The sequence below is a fragment of the Pleurodeles waltl genome, chromosome 6 (assembly GCF_031143425.1).
Source record: "Pleurodeles waltl isolate 20211129_DDA chromosome 6, aPleWal1.hap1.20221129, whole genome shotgun sequence".
Taxonomy (NCBI): Eukaryota; Metazoa; Chordata; class Amphibia; order Caudata; family Salamandridae; genus Pleurodeles; species Pleurodeles waltl.
In genome coordinates, this window is record NC_090445.1 from 1,539,022,296 (window position 1) to 1,539,049,605 (window position 27,310).

The window sequence follows — 27,310 nt, forward strand, 5'->3', positions numbered from 1 at the left end:
AGCCCAAAATTCTTCACACGTACGTACTGTCCAACTGCCAAGTTTGGCATATTTTTTCCACTATTGATTTTGCTTAAAACTTTGTTTTGATACTCTTGCACCCGATTTCTCACAGAGCTAAAGTCTACCCCACCAAAAATTCCTTGCCTTCTGTTCATCAACCACCAAGGGATTAGTTTAGAAGATGGTTTCCGACCCCTCTGTAACTCAAAAGGTGTTTTTCCAGTGACTGAATGTGGCGTAATTCTGTATGATAACAACATATTTTGGATGGCCTCCTTCCAAGACAAATTAGATTCTAAGGCTAATTGTATAGTGTCCTTAATAACCTTGTTGAACCTTTCAACCTGACCATTGCCTTCAGGATGGTATAATGACACCCTCACATGATTTACCCCACAGCTCTTCAAAAAGGAACTCATCTTAACAGAAGTAAGTTGTACACCATTGTCCGAAACAATAGTTTCAGGAATTCCTTCCCTCGCAAATACATCTTTTAAGAATTGGATCACAGTATCAGTAGTTATATTGCCAACCATACGAACCTCTGGCCATTTGGAAAAATAATCAACTAGGACAATCGCATACCCTTCCTTAGCAGGTAAGTTAACAAACGGACCCATAAAATCAATTGCAACTTTGCGCCACGGGCCATCAGGCAACTCAACCAACTGTAATGGTACCACTAATGGTTTCACAGACTTATCACTCAGTACACACTTACCACACTCTCTTACCCAACGATCTACCATACCATCTAACCCCGGCCACCAAAAAACTTCTTTGATCTTCCTCCTGGTACTTGCCATGCCACCATGACCTTCATGTCCCAACTTAACAATGGTATCACGCATACCATAGGGAGGCACAATTTTATCACCTCTTAATATAATATCATTCGACACAGACAATTCCTCTTTAATCTTCCAAAATGTACTGCTCTCACCTCGTAAACTACGTTCTGATGGCCATCCTCTCAAAATAAACTCCTTCACTTTCAACAAAACCTCATCCTTCTGCATTTCTCTCATCCACACGCATTCAGATAAATTGTCATGCACATTCCCATTTTGCAGAAACATAGCATCCCTATAAGTGAACGCAACATCACACTCTCCATCATCAATTTCCTCGGCACTACTATGCGATAGTGGTAACCGAGACAACCCATCTGTTACACAATTACTTTTCCCTGGAAGATGCAAAATCTCAAAGTGATACATTTGTAATTTGGAAGCCAACCTTGCCAACCTAGGAGTGAGGTTCCTTCCCCCTCCCGCGCTCAAAATATTAATCAGAGGTTTGTGATCCGTACAAATTTTAAATTTGCGCCCCCATATGTACATCCTAAATCGTTGCACAGCCCACGTAGCGGCCAATAACTCCTTCTTAATTACAGAATAGTTCCTCTCTGCTTGAGACAGAGTACGAGAAGCATATGCAACCACCCATGTGTCTCCTTTCTTCTTCTGAGACAAAACCGCACCAATACCATATGCGGAAGCATCTACTGCTATAATACATTCAGCAGTTTCATCAAACGATTTGAGACAAGAGGCATTGACAATTTCTTTCTTTATAGTCGAAAACTCCTTGGAATGTATCTCTGTCCAGCAGAACGTCGCATTTTTCCTCAGCAAGGCACGGAGGTTCTCCACCTTGGATGCAAAGTTTTCCACAAAGCGAGAATAAAACTCTGCTAGGCCTAAAAATGATAACAATTGTTCCTTGCACCTTGGTTCTGGAGCCTCACTAATAGCTTTGATGTGACTAACCTTAGGTCGAATACCATCCTTAGAAATAATATGACCTAAATATTCCACGTGGCTCTCTCCAAATTTGCACTTTTGATCCTTAGCAGTTAATCCATAGTCACTCAGTGCTTGCAATACTATTTTTAAGTTCCGGTCATGCTCACTTCTGTCGCGACCATATACTAAAATGTCATCCTGGAATACCTTTGCCCCCTTAACATTCGAAAGTATTTTGGACAATTCCCTCTGAAAAACTGCAGACGCACTAGCCAATCCAAACGGCATCCTTTTGTACTGGAACATCCCCTCCGGTGTAATAAAAGCTGTACAATGTTTAGACTCAGGACTTAAATGTATCTGGTGATACGCACTTGCCAAGTCGATGGTTGAAAATACAGTAGCATCTCCAATAGACGACATCAATTCCTGCAAATTTGGTAAAGGAAATGTATCTATCCAAATTGCATCATTGAGTGCCCGCAGGTCAACACACAACCTGAGGTCCCCACTGGATTTTTACCGAAATTACAATCGGAGAAACCCAATCGGAGCACTCAATGGGTTCAATAATATCATTATCACACAAATCCTTTAACATCTCCTTCAATTTTTCTCTATAATTCAAGGGAACATTCCTCAACTTCTGCCTTATGGGAACAGCATTCTCCTTTAATACAATTGTATGTCTAAAATTTTTCATACTTCCCAAACAACCACTAAACACGGTGGGAAATAGTCCCTTTATATCATGATACAAATCATCCTGTGACGTATCCATACTCACAATGTACACTGGCGGAGTAGCATTAGGGTCCACCCTCAACCCCAATTGACATATATGTGGCCAACCCAGAATAGTTGCCCCTCCTTCTGCCACAAGAACTTCACCTGAACACTTCTTTCCAGCATATTCGATTTCTGCCTGTATTTTTCCTACAATAGCAATTTTATGACCCGAATAACTGCAAGGACTGTTTTTTGTTTTTTGTAAACTCCTTCCAGGCCACAACTGATTAAATAGAGACTTGCCTATTATAGTGTACCACGCACACGAGTCCACCATAACTTCCAGTCGTGCACCGTCAATATTTATATAACACTTCGGAAATTGAAGCTCTTTTCCCTTAATGTTACGCTCTTGAATACTTAGTACCAAATTCTGAATTCCTCCCTCAACCTCATCATCATCCACATTCTCCACAACACAACTCACTTTTTTCTCGAAACTTCTGCAGACGCGTGCAAAATGTCCCTTTTTTTTACATGCACTGCAATTTTTCCCAATCGCCGGACAACCATTAAAATTTGCAAAATGCGAACTGGCGCCGCATCTAAAGCACACTCTAGTATTGTTATTCATGCCAGACTTGTTATCCCCACTACCAGACCAGGAAACCATTTTTTTCTTTTTATCCTTGCAATCCCTGTCTTTGCTTACGGTACAAACGTTGTCACAATCTTTAACTTCCCTCCTCATAGTTTGTATGCAATCTTCGGTAATCTCAATGCTCCTCGCCACTTCAACAGCCGTTTTTAAAGATATTTCCCCAGAAGACCAAAGTTTCTCCTGTATTTTTTTAGATTTAGTCTTCATTAATAATTGGTCCCTTAAAACTTGGTCATATGTCATATTGTCAAAAGCACACGTAACCGCTAAGCCTCTTAACACTGCCATATACTGGTCAATAGACTCATCAACCTTCTGTTCCCTGGAATAAAATGTATATCTTTCCATAACTACATTTATTTTCCGGCCATACCTATCCTGTAACTGTTGTAAAGCACATTTATACACATCTACCCCATGCACATTATCTACAGGTGGTAAATTTTTAAATTCCCTTAACCCTACAGCGCCCAAACGATGTTTAAGCAATGACAGGTGCCTATCAGGTGAACATTCGCCCTCTTCCAACACATCAACATATGCCTCAAATAAATCCAACCACAATTCCCACTGAATGGGCGGATCTCCTGGTTCATTAAAAAAAAATGGTGGAGGTTGAATACTAGACATTCTGTAATTAATAATGTCCTATATCAATAATTACTGAATGCAGTTGTATTTTTTTTTTTTTTTTTTTTAAAAACAGAGTCCAGTCACAATAAATTCCGGCACATCCAACAAGTCAAATGTATAGATAAAGGTTCTTTTTGTAATTATAAGCACAAGGTGTGCCTATCACCGTATTCCAAATTAAACGTACCAAATTCCTTGTAATTGTATTTATAGCACACTAAACGTGCCTAGTTCCTTGTAATTGTAGACAATATTTGCAGGTACGAAGTCTACTCCTTAAAGATGGCTGCCAATTTTCTATTTGTAGGCACACAGGTGTGCCTATCACTATGTTCCTTAATAAAGATTGAAAAGATCTCCAAACCACTTCAAAATGGCTGCTTCAACTGTGTTGTTCACTCTCTAGAGTAATTTGGGCACACTCCAACCCATAATTCCTGGCGTAGTTGCAGATATTTTTCCGAAACAGGAATCTTGCCAATACAGGACATCAAGAAGTACTTAATGCGCCGCCCCTCAAGTTATGGAAACACCAGCAGCCAGAAATTCGCCGAAAATAAAAGCACGATCCTCACCTCCGACATCGCTCCTGCCCGCCTCGTCGCCACTGTAAAGACGGAGACCGGCAGTAACAGGTAATATTTTATTCTAAAATATGCGGGGACTTTACAGGAGCAATGTCGGAACCGCTCCGTTCATTCTGATCCTTTCCTTCCTAACCGCCACCTTCCGAACCCCCGTCTCGTAGATCGAATGCGAATGTCAACCTTTCACATTCGATCTACGCACCACACAGAGGTCAGGGGCCCAGTGCCAGTCAGACTCTCATGTGGCCCTTAGGAAAGGTAGTTCCCTTGGGGGGGAGGGGTTGGTGTGCTCCCCAGGAAGTCCTGGCTTGCCTGGCAGTCGTCCAGCCTGAGGGTGGTGACTCTGGGTTGGATGGTTAGGTTCAGGGGTAAGCTCTGACCTGATGGGGAGTAGGTGTGCTCCCCAAGAGGTCCTGGATCGCCAGGCACCAGTCTAGTCTGAGGGTACAGACCCTTGACTGGAGGCTGGGTGCAGAGGGTAAATTCTGACCTGATGGGGAAAGCGGTTGGCCCAATCACCCACCCCACCGGTGTGACTTCGAAGGGTACCCTCCAGGGTGGAGGGATGCAGGACCCTGGAAGTGTGGGCAGTGAAGGTAGAGATTCACCCCTGACGCCAGTTCAAACTAAGGGTACAGACCCTGGATTGAAGGGCCAGGTTCAGGCCCCCCGACCTGAAGGGCTACTGCTAACAGTACCCCTACCGTGTTTGATTCTGGGAGGACCACTCCTAGAGGGGGGTGCAGGACCCCAGAAGGAAGGGTAAGAGGAGGGAAGCCTCGCCCCAGGCCCTGGTCCAGCCTGAACGTACAGACCCCAGGTTGGAAGGCCAGTTGGAGGTTAACACCCCTGCACTGGTGGGAGAATTGTGCAGGGCCACTCCCTCAAGCACCCTGACAATTCCAGATTCTGGAGGCGTCACTCCTAGTGGGGGGGCGCAGGACCCTAGAAGAAAGGGGGAGCCTCACCCCTGGTTCAACCTGAATTACGGACCCCAGGTTGGAAAACTAGTTGCAGGTTAACATCCCTGCACTTGTGGGTGGATTGTGCAGGACTGATTCCACAAGCAGCCTGACAATTCTAGACTCTGGGGTGCTGCTCCTAGAGGGAGGGTACAGAGCCCCAGAAGAGAGAACTCATGTCAGGCTGTCATCCCTGACCTGGTGGAAGACAGAGTGGTCAAAGGGTGCCAGACACCTGGGGCCACTGCCCGCCCCCCCCACTCTCCACAGTCACAGTGGTGGGAGAGCCTTGAAAGGCCTGGGCCTGGCTTTCATCCCTGCCAGCTGTCAGTGGCCACTGTGGCTTGCTGTCCTGGTAGACAGAGTAGCCCCTGGGGGGGGGGGGGGGCAAGAGTCACACTCTGAGTGTAGGGTGGGCCACACCACTGTGTTGGCCATGGTGGTACTATCTGCCCCCTATGATACATCTGTGAACAAACTAAGGGTGCTGCACAGATGGTATCCGCAGCAGAGGAGAAGCGTTTCCCATTGGTTAGCTTAGAGGGCCCTGAGAACATGGACAGAGGGATCCAACTGGAGTCAGGAAGGCGTAGAACTGGAAGGTGCACTTGCTGTTGTGGACCAGGGTCCCTGTTCTATCGTCCCAATCAGGGAAGTCCATCAAGGTATTGATTGGTCTCCCCTGGCTTTAGGCTGGTGGGGGGTTGTGTTGCACCTGGCCCTTTTTGCAGGATAATCCCCAATCTTTTTGCCTCCTTCCTCCTAATTTTTCTGACCCGTTTTTGTTGGCTTTAGGACTCTGGGCACTTTAGCACTGCTAAACAGTGCTAAAGTGCGTATGCTATCTATATAAATTGTACTGTTGATTGGTTTATTCATGATTGGCATATTTCATTTACTGGTAAGTCCCTTTTAAAGTGAACTAGAGGTGCCCAGTGCCTGTAAATCAAATGCTACTAGTGGGCCTGCAACACTGGTTGTGCCACCCACATTAGTAGCCCTGTAAACATTTCTCAGACCTGCCACTGTTGGAAGTCTCAGGGATATCAAAAGACTTCAGTTTCATCTGCCCACAGCACTGGGAACTGTGTGTTTTGTGCTGCAACAGAAGAAAAACCACTGCAACGCCGCCAGCGGCGCCACAGGCCTGCACCATGACCTGTCGCCGCACGAAGTCGCATTGCCCTGCTTCGCACTGCGACCCTGGTCTCACCGACACCGTCATCGGATGACTTCACTGAGCTGCTGCTCGCACCATGACCTGTGGGCCCCGCACTCCGGCTTCACCTGCTCACACCGCAGACTGGGCATCCACAACGACAATGCTCCTGCTGACATCGGAGCCGCTGCCTGCACTGTGGCCTGTGGACACCGCTCATGAGGAGCACAAAGCACTGTCCTATCCCGCACCACAGCCCCAATCCACCGATGCCAGCACCATCGACTCCAGTGTCCTCACCAGGCATCCCTGCCTGCACCGTGGCCTGTGGACACTGCATGTGAGGGTCACAAAGTACCATCCCGTTCCGCAGGCTTGGACCTACTGACGACAGCGCTTCAGCAACGACGACGACACTGCCTGCACCGTGACCTGTGGACACTGCACGTTGCACCGCCCCACTTCACACTGCAACCCTGGTCTCACCAACGCCACTGGACAACCGTCACCGAGCCGCTGCCTGCACCGTGAACTGTGGGCACCGCATGTCGCACCGTCCGCTTCGCACCACAGCCCTGACACCAATTCTCCTGACTTCATCAGCCCGGGGGTTCGATCTGCAAAGCGTGTGACTTCAAGGGCCCGACGACTCCCGCATTGACTCCGAAACTGTCACCGCAGCGCCAGCGACGCTGCTCTCCGGAGCTCAACGCGAGGATTACGACGCCCTGCAAATCCAAGGTATTGTTTGCAGGTCTTCCTGACACCGTAGATGGCCCGCGATGCAGCATCCGGCACGAACTGTTGGTTTTGTTGATCACAATGCCATGATAGCCCCAGGTGACGCTATCGACTTCAAGGAACTGTATTTTCAAGATAAATCTTGCAAAATTCATATCTTTAGCACTGTGTTGGATTTTTCTCGTTTTGGTCTTGTTTTTACACAGATAAATATTGGCTATTTTTCCAAAACTGGTGTGGTGTCCTTTTGTAGTGTTTTCACTGTATTACTGGGTGTTATGTGCAAATGCTTTACACATTTCTTCTGAGATACACCTGACTGCTCGTGCCAAGCTACCAAGGGGGTGAGCAGGGGTTATCTGAGCGGGTATCTCCCTTATCCTGACTAGAGCGAGGGTCCCTACTTGGACAAGTTTCAAACCGACTGCCAACTAGAGACCCCATTTCTAGCAGACACACATATATATATATATATATATATATATATATATATATATATATATATATATATATGTACATGTGCACACACAATTCTTGTAAAGTTGTGTTTGCTTGATTAAAACCTCTAGATAAATGCCCATATGTGCATTGAAAAAGCAACATTTAAATGGTTTGCTGTCCACATTTATCTTGTGGTACATTAGTTATGGTTCCAAATACCTGTTATTCATTTATCTATATATATAAATATATATTAAACAAAACTTCCCTTTTATTGATCGCGTCGGTCCGCGCCCATACGGCAAACAGAGATGGGATTGCGAACCTCTTGAATATACCTCCTCGTGTTTCCTCCTGTAGAAAAAGCATCTCTGTCACATGATGTCTTCATTCAAAGATCAATTTATTCCGGCAAATCAAAAAAAATCCCAACGCGTTTCGGGAGTCCAACCTCCCTTGATCATGAGCAATTGTAGTCCATCTTTCCATTGCTATAAATTCCTTTCACCATATTCATGAACATAAACGACGGACAAAAGGCCCCACACCAAATACAGCGGCCATCTTTAAACATGTTTTTTCTCCTCACACCTTATACCAAACACAAATAACAGACTACTACTATAGTATCCGATTCTTCAGCCATCTTAACACATGTTATCTATCAACTAATTATCATTCATTTCTTAACATTCATTTTTTAATTTTTGTAAGGCAAATATTCTATGAGTCTACATATCCACATTTATCAATCTACTTAACCACTATCAGAACATACTTATAGTCATTTAAGGTAAATCCATTTAAAAATACAGCAAAGACGTAAAAACGAAAAACTTTTTTCAAAATATTTCCCAATCTTATCGCCTACATTCATAATCAGACTTATTAATACTCCTTAATTATGCCCAAGTGGGCATTATATTTAATATAATCATGTCTTTATTATACTTTCATCCTTGCCTTATCTTAATATTATATCTAGCCTTAATCCATCATTATGTTCACTAGAAGTGGTTAGCCTATTACATCAACATAAAATCTCAATTCGATATAGTAGCTCCATTGCTTTACGATGACCATTTAGATAGTTTTTCTTTATATCTGAAAAAGAAAAGAAAGAAGAGAATATATTTTATATTAAAACCCAAAAGTGAAAAAAAATAAAAACATTAAAAATCTATTTTAATATCAACTACATATATCCATACGGCTAATTTTCACTGCATCGTGCAAATATCCATATGATCCCTTCTTTATAATCAATGTATTGAATGTAGAGCTAGTTCTTCATCTTTATTCAAACCTTCAGGTACCATGGTATTGCACTCAATAATTAAACGAGATTCCAATTTCCTCAATTCCAGTATTCTATTTCCTCCTCTTATATTCATCATAATTCTGTCCAATACCACAAACTCAAGTTTATTCACATTATTTCCATGATATTCCTTAAAATGTCTGGCCACCGGATATGATTTATCTTCCTTTTTAATCGCTCTCATGTGCACTAATACTCTTTTCTTTGCCATGTGTATAGTGCTTCCTATATAAAATTTATCACAGGGGCATGTCAGAGCATATACACAATAGTCTAACAAACATGTTACATGTTTCCTGATTTTAAATGGCCTTATATTTACAACTGTTTGAGAACATACAAGAGGTAGATGTCAATGAAAGTACAGAAATTAATTCTGGAAGGATAAATAAAAGTCAAAGGGTACTATGGGACATGATGTTGAAATATTCTAAAAAAGAACAATCCAAATGGTGGGAAGCAGTTACATTGCAAAATATATTGATTGTGGACGGATCCCTAGGGGCTTAAGAATGTTTACTGTTCCCACCTTTGAGAATCCTGATCCAGAAATGATAGTGGAATGGATGGAGAATACTCATCAATGCAATATGAATATGTTGAAAATACTGGTGAAATATGCATGGAAAGAACAATATAAACTTAATGTGGAAATTGAAAAAATTATTAAGGAATTGAAAGAAAGGAATTCGATTGAAGGATTTGATGTGGAATTGGAGAAAGTAAATGAGAAATTACAGAAAGCTGAGGACATTTTGAGAAGTTTTAAAAGCAACAACAATTTATAAGAGATTTGAAGGATTATGAGAAGGGACCAAATTTTGACATTTGGGAGAAAATATGATGTGGTTAGGAAGAAATCTAGATGTAATTTAGTAGCAGTCAATTTTTCCAAAGAAAATATAATAAGAACAGCAGAGGAGAAGGGAAAGACACAAATAGATGGAAAAACTGATATGAGGGAAAGTGAAGAATTTGAGAGCAACGCATCGACTCAGTCAGAGAGTGAAGGAGTAAAAGACTATTTTAAAGGAATTCGATTTGATAACCCACGGGAGATCAATAAGACAAACTGGAAAAGGAAGAGAATCTCGTAGAGGGCGAGGCAGAGGAAGAGGAACAACAAAAATAGGGCCGGGGGATCCAAAGGAGAATACAACGGGAATACAAACAAGAGGTCAAATGATAACAAAATAATGGAGAAAATGGCAGTAATTAATCTCTCGGATAGGTGTATATCTGATTCAGAGAGAGAAGTATTATCACTTGGATTATCCTTCTGCCCGGTGACACAGTTTAAATATACATAAGGTAGAATTGATTTATTCCAATTCACTAGGAAACGTAAGCTGAAGAAATGGTTTGGAACAAGGGTTAACAGTCCAAATGTAGAAATTAAACATAGACCTTCTAATTTAGAGATTAATGACATAGAAATGTTACACACAATGGGGGTCATTCTGACCCTGGCGGCCGGTGACCGCCAGGGTCACCGCCCACGGGAGCACCGCCAACAGGCTGGCGGTGCTCCCAAGGGCATTCTGACCGCGGCGGTTCAGCCGCGGTCAGAAAGGGTAAACCGGCGGTCTCACGCCGGTTTACCGCTGCCCCATTGAATCCTCTATGGCGGCGGAGCGCGCTCCGCCGCCATGGGGATTCAGACACCCCCTACCGCCATCCTGTTCATGGCGGGAAACCCGCCATGAACAGGATGGCGGTAGGGGGTGCCGCGGGGCCCCTGGGGGCCCCTGCAGTGCCCATGCCAATGGCATGGGCACTGCAGGGGCCCCCGTAAGAGGGCCCCACAAAGTATTTCAGTGTCTGCTTTGCAGACACTGAAATACGCGACGGGTGCAACTGCACCCGTCGCACCCCTGCAACTACGCCGGCTCAATTCTGAGCCGGCGTCCACGTTGCAGGGGCATTTCCGCTGGGCCGGCGGGCGCTCTTTTGGAGAGCGCCCGCCGGCTCAGTGGAAATGTTTGAATGGCCGCCGCGGTCTTTTGACCGCGGTGCGGTCATTTGTCGGCGGTACCTTGGCGGACGGCCTCCGCCGTCCGCCAAGGTCTGAATGACCCCCAATATGTGAATTGGCTGATCAGATTGAAGCAAATCCTGATCCTGTTTTGAATCTGCTGGATTTAGGTATTGAATTTGATGAAAGATGCCCAAGCAATTTCAAACCAAGATCAACATTTCTTCCTCCGGTGAATTGTGATGCAATAAATGTTTTTGAAAAAGGTATAATCAAAGAAATGAAAAAATTGCAATATGCTAAGAGACTTAAATATGATAATTTACAGACAAGACATAGAAAAGTGATTAATTCCTTACGTAATGGTAAGGATATCATAATGAAGAAGTCAGATAAAGGAGGCAATGTAGTATTATTATCAAGACAAAAGTATATTAAGGAAGGTTTGAGACAGTTGCAAGATAAAGAGTATTACTCAATTGTGAGTAGAGATGAATTGAGGAAAGTGAAAAGAATTTTGTTTGAAAAATTAGATGAATGGAAAGATCAGGGACTTATTGAATGGGAGGAGTATCAATTCCTCAAAGTTGAATTTAGTAAAACTGCAGCAATTTATTTCTTACCAAAAGTTCATAAAAATGTTGAGGACCCTCCTGGCAGACCTACAGTGTCATCCATAGGAAGTCTCTTTGAAAATATCTCAAAATATGTAGACTTTTTCTTACGTCCCTTTGTAGAAACACTACCTTCATATATCAAGGATACTAGAGACTTTCTGAGGATAATAGATGGAATTATATAGGAAGAGGATTATCTTCTCATAAATTTAGATGTTACCAGTTTGTATACATGTATACCCCATGAAGATGGTATAAAAGCCTTAAGGTACTTATTGAGAGCAAGATCGCTATCATATCTCCTACATACAGAGATGTTGCTGGAAATGGTTTACATGTGTTTAACAAACAATTTCTTTATTTTTGAGAATACACTATATAGACAGTGCCAAGGGACTGCGATGGGCACCTGTTTTGCCCCCAGCCATGCAGGTTTGTACCTGGGCTGGTGGGAGGAACGGGTGGTCAGAGATATTGCGGGATTTGAAGATCAGGCGGTTCTCTGGGTAAGATACATTGACGATATTTTTTGTATTTGGAAAGGAAATCGAGAATCTGCCATGAACTTTGTATCAACGTTGAATGATAATTCTCTCAATTTGAAATTTAACTGTGAACTACATCATAGTGAGTTGATATTACTTGATGTGAAAGTTAGAGTGATACACAACAAATTGGAATGTGAGTTATTTACAAAGGATACAGCTGGTAATAGTCTCCTTCAAGCCACTAGTAATCATCCTAAGAATCTAATCCAGAGTATTCCGTATGGTGAATTACTCAGGGCTAGAAGAAATTGTAGTTTGGACAGTACTGAAAAAAAAGCTAGTGTAATGATCAAAAGGTTCAGAGACAGAGGATATTCGGAAAGAAGCATTAAAAATGCATTGAAGAAAGTTAAACAAGTGAATAGGGAAGATTTATTAGTAACCAAATTAAAGACTGATAAGCAAGATAAGGACCAAATGATGTTTATTACAACGTATCATAACAAAACAGGAGAAATAAGAATGATGTTTAACAAATTGTCCAGCGTTAAAAACAGATGACAGTTTAGCGAAGGTGATAAATGATTATCCTACATTCACATTTAGAAGGAGTAGGTGCCTAAAAGATACATTAAGTCAATGTTTGATACCAGCAATGGAAAAGACAAACCTATCCAAGTTTTTTTTGTTTGCGGTAAATGTAAAGCTTGCAAACATAGCAGAAATTGTAAAGAAGTAACGTTCTCTGGGAATATAAGGCCATTTAAAATCTGGAAACATGTTTGTCAGACCATTGTGTTTATGCTCTGAAATGCCCCTGTGATAAATTTTATATAAGGAGCACTATACACATGGCAAAGAAAAGAGTATTAGAGCACATTAGAGCGATTAAAAATGAAGATAAATCATATCCCGTGGCCAGACATTTTAAGGAATATCATGGAAATAATGTGAATAAACTTGAGTTCATGGTATTGGACAGAATTATAATGAATATAAGAGGAAGAAATAGAATATTGGAATTGAGGAAATTGGAATCTCGTTTAATTATTGAGTTTAATACCATTGTACCTGAAGGTTTGAATAAATATGAAGAACTAGCTCTACATTCAATACATTGATTATGAAGATTGGATCATATGGCTATTTGCACGATGCAGTGAAAATTAGCAGTATGGATATATGTAGTTGATACTGAAATAGATTTTTAACGTTTTTAGACTTTTTCACTTTTGGGTTTTAATATAAAACATATTCTCTTCTTTCTTTTCTTTTTCAGATATAAAAAAAAATGATGTAAATGGTCATCGTAAAGCAATGGAGCTACTATATCAAATTGAGATTGTATGTTGATGTAATAGGCTAACCACTTCTAGTGAACATAATGATGGATTAAGACTAGATATGATATTAAGATAAGGCAAGGATGAAAGTATATTAAAGGCATGATTAGATTAAATATAATGCCCACTTGGGCATAATTAGGGAGTATTAATAAGTCTGATTATGAATGTAGACGATAAGAATGGGAAATATTTTGAATTTTGTTTTTTGTTTTTTCATTTTTGCTGTGTTTTTAAATGAATTAACCTTAAATGACTTTAATTATGTTCTGATAGTGGTTAAGTGGATTGATAAATGGGGATATGTAGACTCTCATAGAATATTTGCCTTACAAAAATTAAGAAATGACTGATAATTAGTTGATAAATAACATGTGTTATGATGGCTGAAGAATCAGATACTATGGTAGTAGTCCATTATTTGTGTTTGGTATAAAGTGTGAGGAGAAAAAACATATTTAAAGATGGCCACTGTATTTGGTGTGGGGCTTTTTGACCGTCGTTTATGTTCATGAATATGGTGAAGGGAATTTATAGCAATGGAAAGATGGACTACAATTGCTCGTGATCAAGGGAGCTTGGACTCCCGAAACGCGTTGGGTGATTTTTTGATTTGCCAGAATAAATTGATCTTTGAATGAAGACATCGTGTGACAGAGATGCTTTTTCTACAGAAGGAAACACGAGGTATATTTATTAGTAGCAGGCATAACCTTCTATATATGTACTGTTGTGTACACAGAAACAATAATTTGACATGGTCTGATCTATGTATAACATGGTCTGATCTGACATGTATCTTGTGGTGTAATATATAGCTTTCCACTTATATAAATGTATCTACTTATAACAGGAGGGCACAAGACCGATGATGTGTACTTGTACAGCAACAGCTTTTTTGCATACTGTGAGCAGTATGGTTTGTCATGGCTGTGGTATAATCTTGAGTTGTGAGTATAGTCATGTGGGGGAACAGCCATTTCGTGACTAATATTCTGAGGTGGAGATGGTTGTCTATGGATCTTATGTTTGAGGTTAGGAAATTTCATAGTTTGTTTGGATGAACAAAGAAAGAAATTCCACCCTTGTTTTTTTTCTCTTGTATGTAGAAAGTATGAGGCAGGTAGCCATTCTTGATCGTAGGTTTCTTTTTGTATGTATTTTTTTTTATTTCCTTCCTGATGAAGAGTAATACTTTGCCAGGTATTGTTTTGTGTGTGAAACAAAGCAGCTCGAAGGAGGATCTTCTTGCAGCTGATAACCAGTGTAGCACACTTAAAGCAGGGGAGATGTGTACTTGTGGCTTTACGTGTAGGGGGAGTCTAGTACACAAGGGGGCACAAGGAGGGTGGAACTCCAACAGGGTGTGACCAGCGGTGTGACTGAGTCGGGCCAGGGCTTATGCTGTGGAGCTGATCAGGTTTAAGACAGGCTGCAGCACCAGATGAAACAAGTGAGTAGTGCCCCCAGAATCTGGCCACAGGGGTGGCATTTAAGGCCCCAACACAGCCAACTGTAACCCTGCAGTAGGGCTGAGTGGCGGGCTGCGCCATGCCCAGCAGCCGCCAGAGCAGCCGCGCAAGGTTATTTGCAGAGGCCCATCACCCTGGGGAAGCCCGCGCTGGATGGCTGCCTTTTACACACTTCGGCAAGGGGTTGGCCTTGGCAGGACGCAACCCTAGATGTGAGGGCTTGAGACCAAGGCCCTGTGGGCTATACTGTCCTGTTCTGAGAGAGCATCACGACCCCTAGGGTGCAATCTTTCTCCCTTTCTACAGCACACAGAGGTGTTGTACTGGCATCAGTGGATTTGTTCCTTCTGCCCCTTTCCACCCTCTAAGTCTGGTGCCCTTTCCCCCCCCAGACACGCTGGAACTCTACATTCCTGGGGGTGCTGCACAGACCAGTGACCAGCGAGTAGCTGGAACGCAGAGAGGTGGCCCACCTGTGCTTGATCTCACACATTCCCTCCCCTTGGCACATCCATGTAGCCAGGTACTGCTGGAGGATGGTGGTACTTGCTTTACCTAAGTGCTGTTTTGGGAGTGCTTCCTGCCTGTGCCTCTGCAGAGCACTGTGGTAAACCAGTGAGGCTCCTGTGCTCGAGTCTCCCCCCTTGTGTCTGCAATTGGCCCCTCTGCCTGCTGTCTTCATCGTGCTCTCACTGCTTTGGGTTGGAGTGACATTTTAAGGCCTGCATCAGAGCCTACTGTGCATTGTAGCCTAAGCAGGACAGACTCCCCCAGCACCTGGGGACATTGTGGTCCTCCTGGTGCCGCAAGTGCCTACTGCTGGCAGCCTGTTGAGTGCACTAGAAACTACTCTAGCCAGCCACTCCAGACAATTTGAGAAGATCCTGCAAGCAGTCCTTGATACAAGGGCCTCTCTGGAGTCCTAAATCTATGCAATTAACTTTGAGGTGACCTCCAAGCTGATCATAGGAAATTGGCCGGGCAAACAGATGATGCAGAATCATCCCTTATGTTGATGCAGCCAACACTCCAAGAGGTACAATCACAGCTCTGACTTCTGGACATGTAGGTCTGTCTTGCAGTTGCAGTCCCTAGGCAAATATGCGGAAGGCCACTCTTGCTAAACAATATCCGACTTCTGGGTATCCCTGTACAATCAGAGGGTCCGAACAGGGGGTGCTGACTGTTGGATACCATACTGGAGGTCTGCCTTCTCAAATTCTTTGCTATTGAAAGGGCACATCATGGCCAGGGGTATCCTCACCGCCTGGCTTGGGCCCTGGCCAATTGATTACCAGACTGTTGAACTGCAGGGACAGAAATCTTATTTCGCAGCACTTCTGAACCAAGGGTCCATGACATTGTGAGGGGGCTGTCATCACGGCTTACCCTAACTACACAGCAGAGGTCCTGCATCATTGAAACTCCTACATGGCGGTGAAGCACCATCTGCACACATTGGGCATAAAGTATGCCTTCTACCGGTGAGGTTGCATGTAGTAGATGGTAAGCGACACCGCTTCCAGACCCTGGAGGAGGATTGGGCTTGTCTGCAACAGAAGGGGGTTCCCCTGCCAGTGGACCACAGTACTGCGCCCTGAGGGGGTGCAGTATGGGACACACTCAACAATGACGGTGCTCTCAGAAGCCAGGTGGTTGCCCCACGATGCTGCAGGCGGCAGAGGAACAGACTTAGGTGGTGACGAAGTGCTCCAACATAGCCGAAATCCTTTTGCAGTGCTGGACTGGGATTGGGGGTTAAAATAGGAGACTGAAACACACTTGTGGCAACTCTCTGAGGATTGGGCCGACTTGCTGATGATATCCTATGACTGTTGATCCGCTGTGCATTCTGATTTCTGGTGCTCCTTATGCTTGGGTGGGCACAAGGGTCTGCTGTTGTTGCTACCGAGTGGACTTGCTTTGAGTGGGCGGGTGGCCTACTTGGTTATTACTGGGCCCTGCTGGTGAACCAAGACAGTAATACCCCTCACATCCCGAAGGAGCAAGAACTGCCTTTTTCCACGAGATTTACATTTTCAGGTGTTATCGTTAGTTATTTGGCATGGATTGTATACAGAGACAAGCCAACGTGGGAGTTCCATTGGAGTTATGTGTCATACCTTTAATGTTATTTTTAGTGCATCATGCAGAGCATCACTTACAGATACTGTCCTCCCAGTTGATCAGGGGTTGGCGAGCTGCATGTGGGGGCTCAGTTCCAAAATGCCACGTAGCAGTGGGGGCACTGGGTCCCTAAAAGGCGACGGTGTGACCCCGGATGGCTCCTCTGAGGTTTGTTACCAGGTTAATTTGTGGAGCACTCCTGCCTGACAACACACTTTTACACATACCCCGGTATACTTTCTTGACATGGAACATTCGGGCATGGTCACTCCCCATAAGTGTCAGGTGGTGTATGCATACTTCCAGTGCCATCACATGCAGATTGCATGCCTCTGCGAGCCACACATGACTGGCGGAACTGGCAATGCTGCGTAAGAGGTGTGGGGGTCACATATATGCGACCTTTTATCTCGCATACTCCCGGGGTATACTTATATGGTTAGCACTGGTGGTCATCCTACAAGTAATCACCAGCAGAGTGGACCCAGAGGTTTGCTATGTTATCTTTGAAGGGCGGCTGGACGTTAGTCCCTTGAATGTGATCTCTTTTTATGCACCCAATACAGAATTTTCTGGCTTCGTAGAGCGCATGATTCCACTGCTACAACATGATCTCCTGAAAACATGCATATGGGGGGGTCACTTTCAACTGTGTATTGAACATGGGTAAAGACTCCTTACCTCCCTCGATCTGCGGAGCTGCCTGTGTGGTGGCTTGGAGCACGTTCCAGTGCTGGGTTCATGATATACAGGTTCAGGATGTGTGGCAGACGAGGAATCCAACAGGTCGTGGATACTCCTTTTACTCCCTGATGCACCAGTTGATTATGCACTTTGACTTGTTTCTCTGTACTGGTGAGCTGGAGGCAAAGGTAGCTGATATGGAATATCTGGCCCATACTGTCTCATGCTATAATCCCCTCAAGCTGATTCTGCACTGGTGTTTTGCTATACTTTAGCCTGAGAAAAAATAAAATGAAAGGAATGTCAACAATACAGCACTCTTAGTCTGCGTAATACATTTATGAAGGCACTTCTCAAGGTCTGTACAGGGAAAGCGTGATAGTCAAATGTAGCAACACAAGTACACTTCTGAAAATAATCACTGCAGTAGAATAATAATGATCATAGAAACAAACATTGAAAACACACTACTTCTATCATGGATAACATACATATATATATGTAGTGAATATATATTCATGCAAATGCAAAGCTAAAAATAAGAATTGAAAATGCATCACCATGGGGCTTGACATTGACATGATCTCGTTGCCAACTTCAAGTTGAGAACCCAGACTACTGCGGAAAGAGAGAACCATCCTCAATGGGAATCTGGACACAGGCATCTCCTTTCAGAAATGAGTTCTGTCTAACCCCAGTTTTCAAGGTTCCCTCTTGAATACCTTAAACAAGCTGGAGAGGAGAATTCTAGAGACTGTCCCCTCCCATACTGTAAGTTGTTGTTCAAAAGCTGGCCGCACCAGGTCAGTGTTGAAAAGGAGTACGTGTGAGACTGGCCAACTCTCACAGTGTTTTTCCAAGACCGAGCTGTTCTCCGCCTTACCATAAACATTCTCAGCCTGGTACATCTTATCATCAGTGCTCTTCACGCCTCCATGTTATGTACCATCCTTCAGTGAACATGTTGCACAAGCTGTGCGAGGAAAAATACCTGACAGTGTGTGAAGCCAAGCTAAGCACAAAATGGGGTCAATGGTCAAGATGGTGCTGGTGGTTAAATACGAATATCATTACAACTGGGGAAGGAGTAGGGCCAAGATCCCCATATGGAGACTTTGGGGGTCATTCCGACCCTGGCGGTTTCGGGGACCACGGAAGCACCGCCAACAGGCTGGCAGTGCTTCCAGGGCCATTCTGACCGCGGCGGTAAGCCGCGGTCAGAAAAGGGGAACCAGCGGTTTCCCGCCGGTTTTCCCCTGGCCCAGGGAATCCTCCATGGCGGCGCTGCTTGCAGCGCCGCCATGGGGATTCCGACCCCCTTCCCGCCAGCCTGTTCCTGGCGGTTTTTACCGCCAGGAACAGGATGGCGGGAACGGGTGTCGTGGGGCCCCTGGGGGCCCCTGCACTGCCCATGCCACTGGCATGGGCAGTGCAGGGGCCCCCTAACAGGGCCCCACAAAGATTTTCACTGTCTGCTTAGCAGACAGTGAAAATCGCGACGGGTGCCACTGCACCCGTCGCACCCCTGCAACTCCGCCGGCTCCATTCGGAGCCAGCTTCATTGTTGCAGGGGCTTTCCCGCTGGGCCGGCGGGCGCTCTTTTGGAGGGCGCCCGCCGGCCCAGCGGGAAAGTTGGAATGGCCACCGCGGGGCGTTCATTCGGCGGCCAGATATTGGCAGGCGGCGACAGCCGCCCGCCAATATCAGAATGAGGGCCTTTGTCTGGAGGCACTCTACGATGCACACTTCCGGCATACAGCGGGTGCTCAAATTGTGGATTATTTTGCGTATAATGAGGGGTCGACCCAGTCCTGACAGTTAGAATGGGTGGGCTTCAAGGTTGTGACCTGGAGCAAAAATTCATAGCTACTTCTTAGGGGGTGAAACAAACACTACAGTCGGAAATCCTATGCACTGAAACGGATAAGCAGCAACTGGAGATCAGCTTGTCCACTCATCCAGGCAGGGCTACTGAACTGGGCACATTGTGAGGCAGCAAAAACAACAAGTGATGGACGGAATGCTGAACATTGTCAGACACTCACCCCCAGTCACAGATCTGGGTTTAATCCATTGTTTTTTTGCTCACCATGCCACCCCAGTTTGGACCCAGCCATATGCAAATCAGTCTTGACCCTGTTCCTCATGGGAACAGTCCAGCCCGAACTGCCAAGCCAGGTCCTCACTGGACCGGAAACAAGCATCCTGGGACCGGTTTCGGGGTTTCACCCCTCATCAGCCAGGCTAGCTTGAATCCAGTGGCATGGGAAGCACGGGACCCACGTCTGGGTATACCCTTCCCACTTAGGGCGACAAAGCAAAAACAACAAGTGATGGACGGAATGCTGAACATTGTCAGACACTCACCCCCAGTCACAGATCTGGGTTTAATCCATTGTTTTTTTGCTCACCATGCCACCCCAGTTTGGACCCAGCCATATGCAAATCAGTCTTGACCCTGTTCCTCATGGGAACAGTCCAGCCCGAACTGCCAAGCCAGGTCCTCACTGGACCGGAAACAAGCATCCTGGGACCGGTTTCGGGGTTTCACCCCTCATCAGCCAGGCTAGCTTGAATCCAGTGGCATGGGAAGCACGGGACCCACGTCTGGGTATACCCTTCCCACTTAGGGCGACAAAGCAAAAACAACAAGTGATGGACGGAATGCTGAACATTGTCAGACACTCACCCCCAGTCACAGATCTGGGTTTAATCCATTGTTTTTTTGCTCACCATGCCACCCCAGTTTGGACCCAGCCATATGCAAATCAGTCTTGACCCTGTTCCTCATGGGAACAGTCCAGCCCGAACTGCCAAGCCAGGTCCTCACTGGACCGGAAACAAGCATCTTGGGACCGGTTTCGGGGTTTCACCCCTCATCAGCCAGGCTAGCTTGAATCCAGTGGCATGGGAAGCACGGGACCCACGTCTGGGTATACCCTTCCCACTTAGGGCGACAAAGCAAAAACAACAAGTGATGGACGGAATGCTGAACATTGTCAGACACTCACCCCCAGTCACAGATCTGGGTTTAATCCATTGTTTTTTTGCTCACCATGCCACCCCAGTTTGGACCCAGCCATATGCAAATCAGTCTTGACCCTGTTCCTCATGGGAACAGTCCAGCCCGAACTGCCAAGCCAGGTCCTCACTGGACCGGAAACAAGCATCCTGGGACCGTTTCGGGGTTTCACCCCTCATCAGCCAGGCTAGCTTGAATCCAGTGGCATGGGAAGCACGGGACCCACGTCTGGGTATACCCTTCCCACTTAGGGCGACAAAGCAAAAACAACAAGTGATGGACGGAATGCTGAACATTGTCAGACACTCACCCCCAGTCACAGATCTGGGTTTAATCCATTGTTTTTTTGCTCACCATGCCACCCCAGTTTGGACCCAGCCATATGCAAATCAGTCTTGACCCTGTTCCTCATGGGAACAGTCCAGCCCGAACTGCCAAGCCAGGTCCTCACTGGACCGGAAACAAGCATCCTGGGACCGGTTTCGGGGTTTCACCCCTCATCAGCCAGGCTAGCTTGAATCCAGTGGCATGGGAAGCACGGGACCCACGTCTGGGTATACCCTTCCCACTTAGGGCGACAAAGCAAAAACAACAAGTGATGGACGGAATGCTGAACATTGTCAGACACTCACCCCCAGTCACAGATCTGGGTTTAATCCATTGTTTTTTTGCTCACCATGCCACCCCAGTTTGGACCCAGCCATATGCAAATCAGTCTTGACCCTGTTCCTCATGGGAACAGTCCAGCCCGAACTGCCAAGCCAGGTCCTCACTGGACCGGAAACAAGCATCCTGGGACCGGTTTCGGGGTTTCACCCCTCATCAGCCAGGCTAGCTTGAATCCAGTGGCATGGGAAGCACGGGACCCACGTCTGGGTATACCCTTCCCACTTAGGGCGACAAAGCAAAAACAACAAGTGATGGACGGAATGCTGAACATTGTCAGACACTCACCCCCAGTCACAGATCTGGGTTTAATCCATTGTTTTTTTGCTCACCATGCCACCCCAGTTTGGACCCAGCCATATGCAAATCAGTCTTGACCCTGTTCCTCATGGGAACAGTCCAGCCCGAACTGCCAAGCCAGGTCCTCACTGGACCGGAAACAAGCATCCTGGGACCGGTTTCGGGGTTTCACCCCTCATCAGCCAGGCTAGCTTGAATCCAGTGGCATGGGAAGCACGGGACCCACGTCTGGGTATACCCTTCCCACTTAGGGCGACAAAGCAAAAACAACAAGTGATGGACGGAATGCTGAACATTGTCAGACACTCACCCCCAGTCACAGATCTGGGTTTAATCCATTGTTTTTTTTGCTCACCATGCCACCCCAGTTTGGACCCAGCCATATGCAAATCAGTCTTGACCCTGTTCCTCATGGGAACAGTCCAGCCCAAACTGCCAAGCCAGGTCCTCACTGGACCGGAAACAAGCATCCTGGGACCGGTTTCGGGGTTTCACCCCTCATCAGCCAGGCTAGCTTGAATCCAGTGGCATGGGAAGCACGGGACCCACGTCTGGGTATACCCTTCCCACTTAGGGCGACAAAGCAAAAACAACAAGTGATGGACGGAATGCTGAACATTGTCAGACACTCACCCCCAGTCACAGATCTGGGTTTAATCCATTGTTTTTTTGCTCACCATGCCACCCCAGTTTGGACCCAGCCATATGCAAATCAGTCTTGACCCTGTTCCTCATGGGAACAGTCCAGCCCGAACTGCCAAGCCAGGTCCTCACTGGACCGGAAACAAGCATCCTGGGACCGGTTTCGGGGTTTCACCCCTCATCAGCCAGGCTAGCTTGAATCCAGTGGCATGGGAAGCACGGGACCCACGTCTGGGTATACCCTTCCCACTTAGGGCGACAAAGCAAAAACAACAAGTGATGGACGGAATGCTGAACATTGTCAGACACTCACCCCCAGTCACAGATCTGGGTTTAATCCATTGTTTTTTTGCTCACCATGCCACCCCAGTTTGGACCCAGCCATATGCAAATCAGTCTTGACCCTGTTCCTCATGGGAACAGTCCAGCCCGAACTGCCAAGCCAGGTCCTCACTGGACCGGAAACAAGCATCCTGGGACCGGTTTCGGGGTTTCACCCCTCATCAGCCAGGCTAGCTTGAATCCAGTGGCATGGGAAGCACGGGACCCACGTATAATGAGGGGTCGACCCAGTCCTGACAGTTAGAATGGGTGGGCTTCAAGGTTGTGACCTGGAGCAAAAATTCATAGCTACTTCTTAGGGGGTGAAACAAACACTACAGTCGGAAATCCTATGCACTGAAACGGATAAGCAGCAACTGGAGATCAGCTTGTCCACTCATCCAGGCAGGGCTACTGAACTGGGCACATTGTGAGGCAGACACATAGATCTTTAATAATCATCAAAAAAAGGTACACAGTTCCAAGAAGAGATAAGAAATAGTTCCAAAAAAACTTTTCTTTGGAATAGAAGTAAATCAGAAGTAAGAGCCCTCTCAGAACCAAGAGCCCTCAGGTATCATCATCAGGCTTGCTCCACGCCAGACTGGCACTGCAATGTCTGACGGGACCCTCAAAGGGGTCACCAGGCCAACTTCTGAGTTAAATTGAACAGACCAGTGGAGAGAAAAGAAAAAAGTGCAAACTAAACGTGAAATTAAAATTGACTCAACTATCCTCAAGAACTTCTTTTACTTGGTGATAGGGGATGTTTGTCAAGATTAAAAACAACACAGAGAGTTTAAGGGGAATAATGGCCCTTTACTCTTTCAAAAAAGTGATTGGGAGTGCTACTTTTGTCACTACCAAGTAAGTCAACATGTTTCGCGCCTACTTACGTCTTAACAGATCTCTTGGCGCTTCTTCAGGACTGCGCATAATCTTCTCCATTAAAAAAAAAGGGGGGTATCAAAGGTGATATCGTACAGGTATGTTAATGGGGAGATTATACTCACTTATTCATTGAGTCCGGCACGTCTCCGAAGCCACCTGTTGTGGAGGCTAGGTATCTCTTACATAAGGACATCCAGGCGATTTGGCATTCTTCCTCCGAGTGAGTTCCTCAGATATCGTGGATATCTTTCATCCTGCTTAATGCATCCCGATGGAGTGGTAGTCACGTCCTAGGCTGACAATAATGCAACCTTTGCCGATTACTACACGTCACTGGCTCCCGAGCAGCCTGCTGACTGCCTGCTGGCGTATAATCGTGATATACCGCTGCCTTGCATTAACCTGCTGTAGCATGGCGAGCTGGATGATCCTCTGCAGATTGAGTAGATTTGGGGGGCAGTGGGGCAGACGACTCGTAATAAGACACTGGGTACAGATGGTTTGCTGGCTGAATTTTATTCTGCGTACCTTACTCACCTGTGCCCCAAACTGCTGCAGTTATACAATGCTGCACACATATCAGGGACACCTCCAGAGACTCTAAGGGAGGTTCAGATTGTGGTGCTTTCAAAACCTGGTTGTGACACCATACAGTCCTCTCTACATCCTAAACCTGGCTGCAAGATTCTGGGCAAGGTCCTATCATATCGTCTGTGCCCACTGATGGAGGACATGGTGCTTCGAAACAGGGCTGCTATTTGGGGGATACGAGCAATGGGTTGCTGGCACGTGATCCCCTTAAATGCTGACAATGCCATTATGTATCTAGGGGACGCAGTGGCGACCCTGCCCCAGTTTGAGGACTTGCTGGATGCTTTTGGGAGGTTTTCAAGCCTTCGTGTTAATTGTCCCAAGCTGTCTGTTCCCCCTATGGTGGGTGCCGCAGGCCTTCACGCAGAGGTTTCCCCAGCCTTTCTTGACTGGCAGAAAACTCATTTAAGTATTTTGGGGTGCAGATGTACCATGCGGAGACTGCTTTGCTGGAGGGTCACTTGGGCAAGATGTTCAATCAATTTGCATGTCTCTAACCGTTCTGGACCTTCCTTCCTTTCTCCCTGGTGGGGAGGGTTGCAGTCATAAAAATGCTGGTCCTGCCTCAGCTGTTGTATCTCTTCACTGCATTGCCAGTGGTTCCTCTCCAGTTCTTTGTTTAGTTGAACGGGTCACCTGTCAGATCTCATCTGGGGGAGGGGCAGAAGACAGGTGCTGATGCGCAAGAGCAATGTTCGATGTCAGAGGGAACATCAGGGCTTACAATTACGAGTTGTACTGAGAAGTGACTCAGCGGCAGTGGCCCAGCCGGCAAAATAAGGACACACAGGCCCCTCATGAAGGACCCTATTTGTACACGACTAAGTTAATTTTGGAGCATTAGCTTAGGGGTAACTCTCCTCCCTTGATGCTTTATATAGGGCAGCCATTATGGATGGATTGATATCAATTTACTAATTGTGTTTATTGCAATTTCATATATAGTGCCAAGGCTCCCATGTAAGTAAACCTTATAGTTTGCACATGTGGTGGTGAGTACTTGGTTTGTGGCTTCGCCATCTTGATCCCCTGCTTACACACAGATCTGCCTTTGCTATCACTTTACTAGTCAATTGCCCCTTAACTTCTGAATTCTTGTGTTCTTACTGGAAGTGTCTCTCTTATTTGTTAGTCCTGATCAGGCCTCACATCAGTTAGAGAGACGAAATGTTGTCAACTGTGCCAAGCAAACCTAATAATGTAACCCTTTTAAATCAAGCTTTTATGTAAGGACATTTGATTGATTTTGGCTGTTCTGCTCAATCTTTAGAAACCTATCTGTGTGATTGTAAATTGTGTAATTCCTTTTGTTGATTTTGGGTTCCACTTTTCTTGGGACAATTCACAATTCTTATGAATATTTCTGGAAACATAATTATTTAAGGTAAGTTACTTTGTCTGGCATTTTTTCTTGGGCCTACTCCTTGTCTGTCATTTGAAAGTCATTTTTATCCATGTGATTGTGCTATTTTTCCTTGAAACACATGTATCATCAATAAGAACCGCAGTTTTTTTAAAGAGCACCATGAAATGGTTAGGCACGGGTCCCAAGTGATGAACCAGGAGAGTTGGTGGGGTGCTGGGCGATATATCTTTCATGTCTTGGCTACTCCAGCTGGCAGACAGGAGGGTGCCTACCACTATCCTGTTGAAAACATCCCGCTCCATCTAGCAGTGTTATATCCATGCTGGCGGGGGACCTTCCCCGTATGCCCCTCAGCTTAGGTTTTGGCGAGTCGGGTTGACACCCAGGCATGGAGGGAGGCTGGTGTGTTCTGGGTAGGGAACTTTTTTCTAGATGGTAAGCTCAGGGTGTTCCAGGACTCGGTAGAGTTGTACGGGATCCCGCATGGTCAGTTCTTGTTAACGCGTCCCTTTATGATAATTTATTACACATCAGGACTCGTTTTAGGCCAATGAATCTTTTGACCCAATTGAGAGACACCTTAGGACGAGATAGCTAATCAATATGTCAATCAATACGTCAATAATGTCATCAATATTTATCACAACAATACATTTCACTTTAGTCAAAGACATTAATCAATTCAAGACACCACCATGACCTGACAGTCATGAATAACCACACCAGTTTAATAGAATTTTATGAGTTTTATTCCCTATTGGTTACAATTCTAAAAGCAGATGTGTTAATCTCAAAACCAAGAAACACAATAACATAGTCACAATATGGCAACTCTGATAAGATTTCATTAAGGCAAGAATCGCGAACATCAGAACATAACACGGAGTGTACATAAATCAACTTTAACAGAGTGTCATCAACGCATCAGTACAACAAAGCATAGCTTCAGTCGTTTGTCTATTTGCGTCAATTTAGTGAACACCTGTCCTAACCACTGATTAGCATTGGCATGTTGGGCTTCATGCAAAACAATTTAGAACACCAATTTGGAAAACATCTAGCTATGGTCTCTGTCAAAAGTAAGCAGTTGGTACATAGAAAGGAAAAACAAACAGACAAATCACAATTTCATTGTCATAGTTACCCTCCAAGGTTTAGGTCAGCACTCAGGTTCAGTCTTCGTCTTCAGGACATCAGTCGATTCGCCATGAGTCAAAACTCAGCTCCGGGACAAAAGGGGCACTTCCCTCTTAAGGAGGTAAAGTGTGAATGGGCAATCTAAGGAAAAGGATGGTTTTAATAACCAATCAGTCACCAAACAGAGTGACAAAGTTTCTGGATAAAATCAATAGCATTCCCTAATACCTCCCTCAGTCTCCCCGTGTCATGGGTTTTTATCCCTTTTTCGTAGTACATTCCCCTAAAATTTATCCAGTTAGAAAATAGATTATGTCATTAATCTTTCACCCCATATTAGTTTACAGACATTTTATTGGTCCATATGATTGACGTCTTCGTCCGGTATGATTTAATCCTTCTGTAATTCTTTGCACATCTTTTGGTCAGTAGCTCCATTGTCTTCACCAGTTAAAAAGACCTTGTACATTATATTAGTCTACACTGTTGCTTTTCGATTAAACATTTCTACAAGCAGTATGAATTTCATGAGAACTGATCCACGATGGTTACATTCAGCTTCTAGTTTGAAGAAAACAAGAGGTCATGTCCTTTTGTGAGTCAGCACACTGCACGTTCGAGAAACACATTTAATATGAGAGCCAGGCAGCTAAGCTTCGGCTCATGCTAACTTAAGGCCTACA

The 27,310-nt window shown here is 45.2% G+C and overlaps 1 long non-coding RNA gene across 1 annotated transcript in view; it reads right to left on the reverse strand.

The window, feature by feature from the left end:
* Positions 1–8,048: 8,048 nt before the first annotated feature.
* The window catches only part of LOC138302160 (uncharacterized), a 114,172-nt gene continuing 94,910 nt past the window's right edge, over positions 8,049–27,310 (reverse strand). The window contains exons 2-3 of the long non-coding RNA XR_011205316.1: positions 17,689–17,967; positions 8,049–8,768 (exon numbers count right to left, since the gene is read on the reverse strand). This is a non-coding gene — a long non-coding RNA (uncharacterized lncRNA). The remainder of the gene's footprint in view (positions 8,769–17,688; positions 17,968–27,310) is intronic.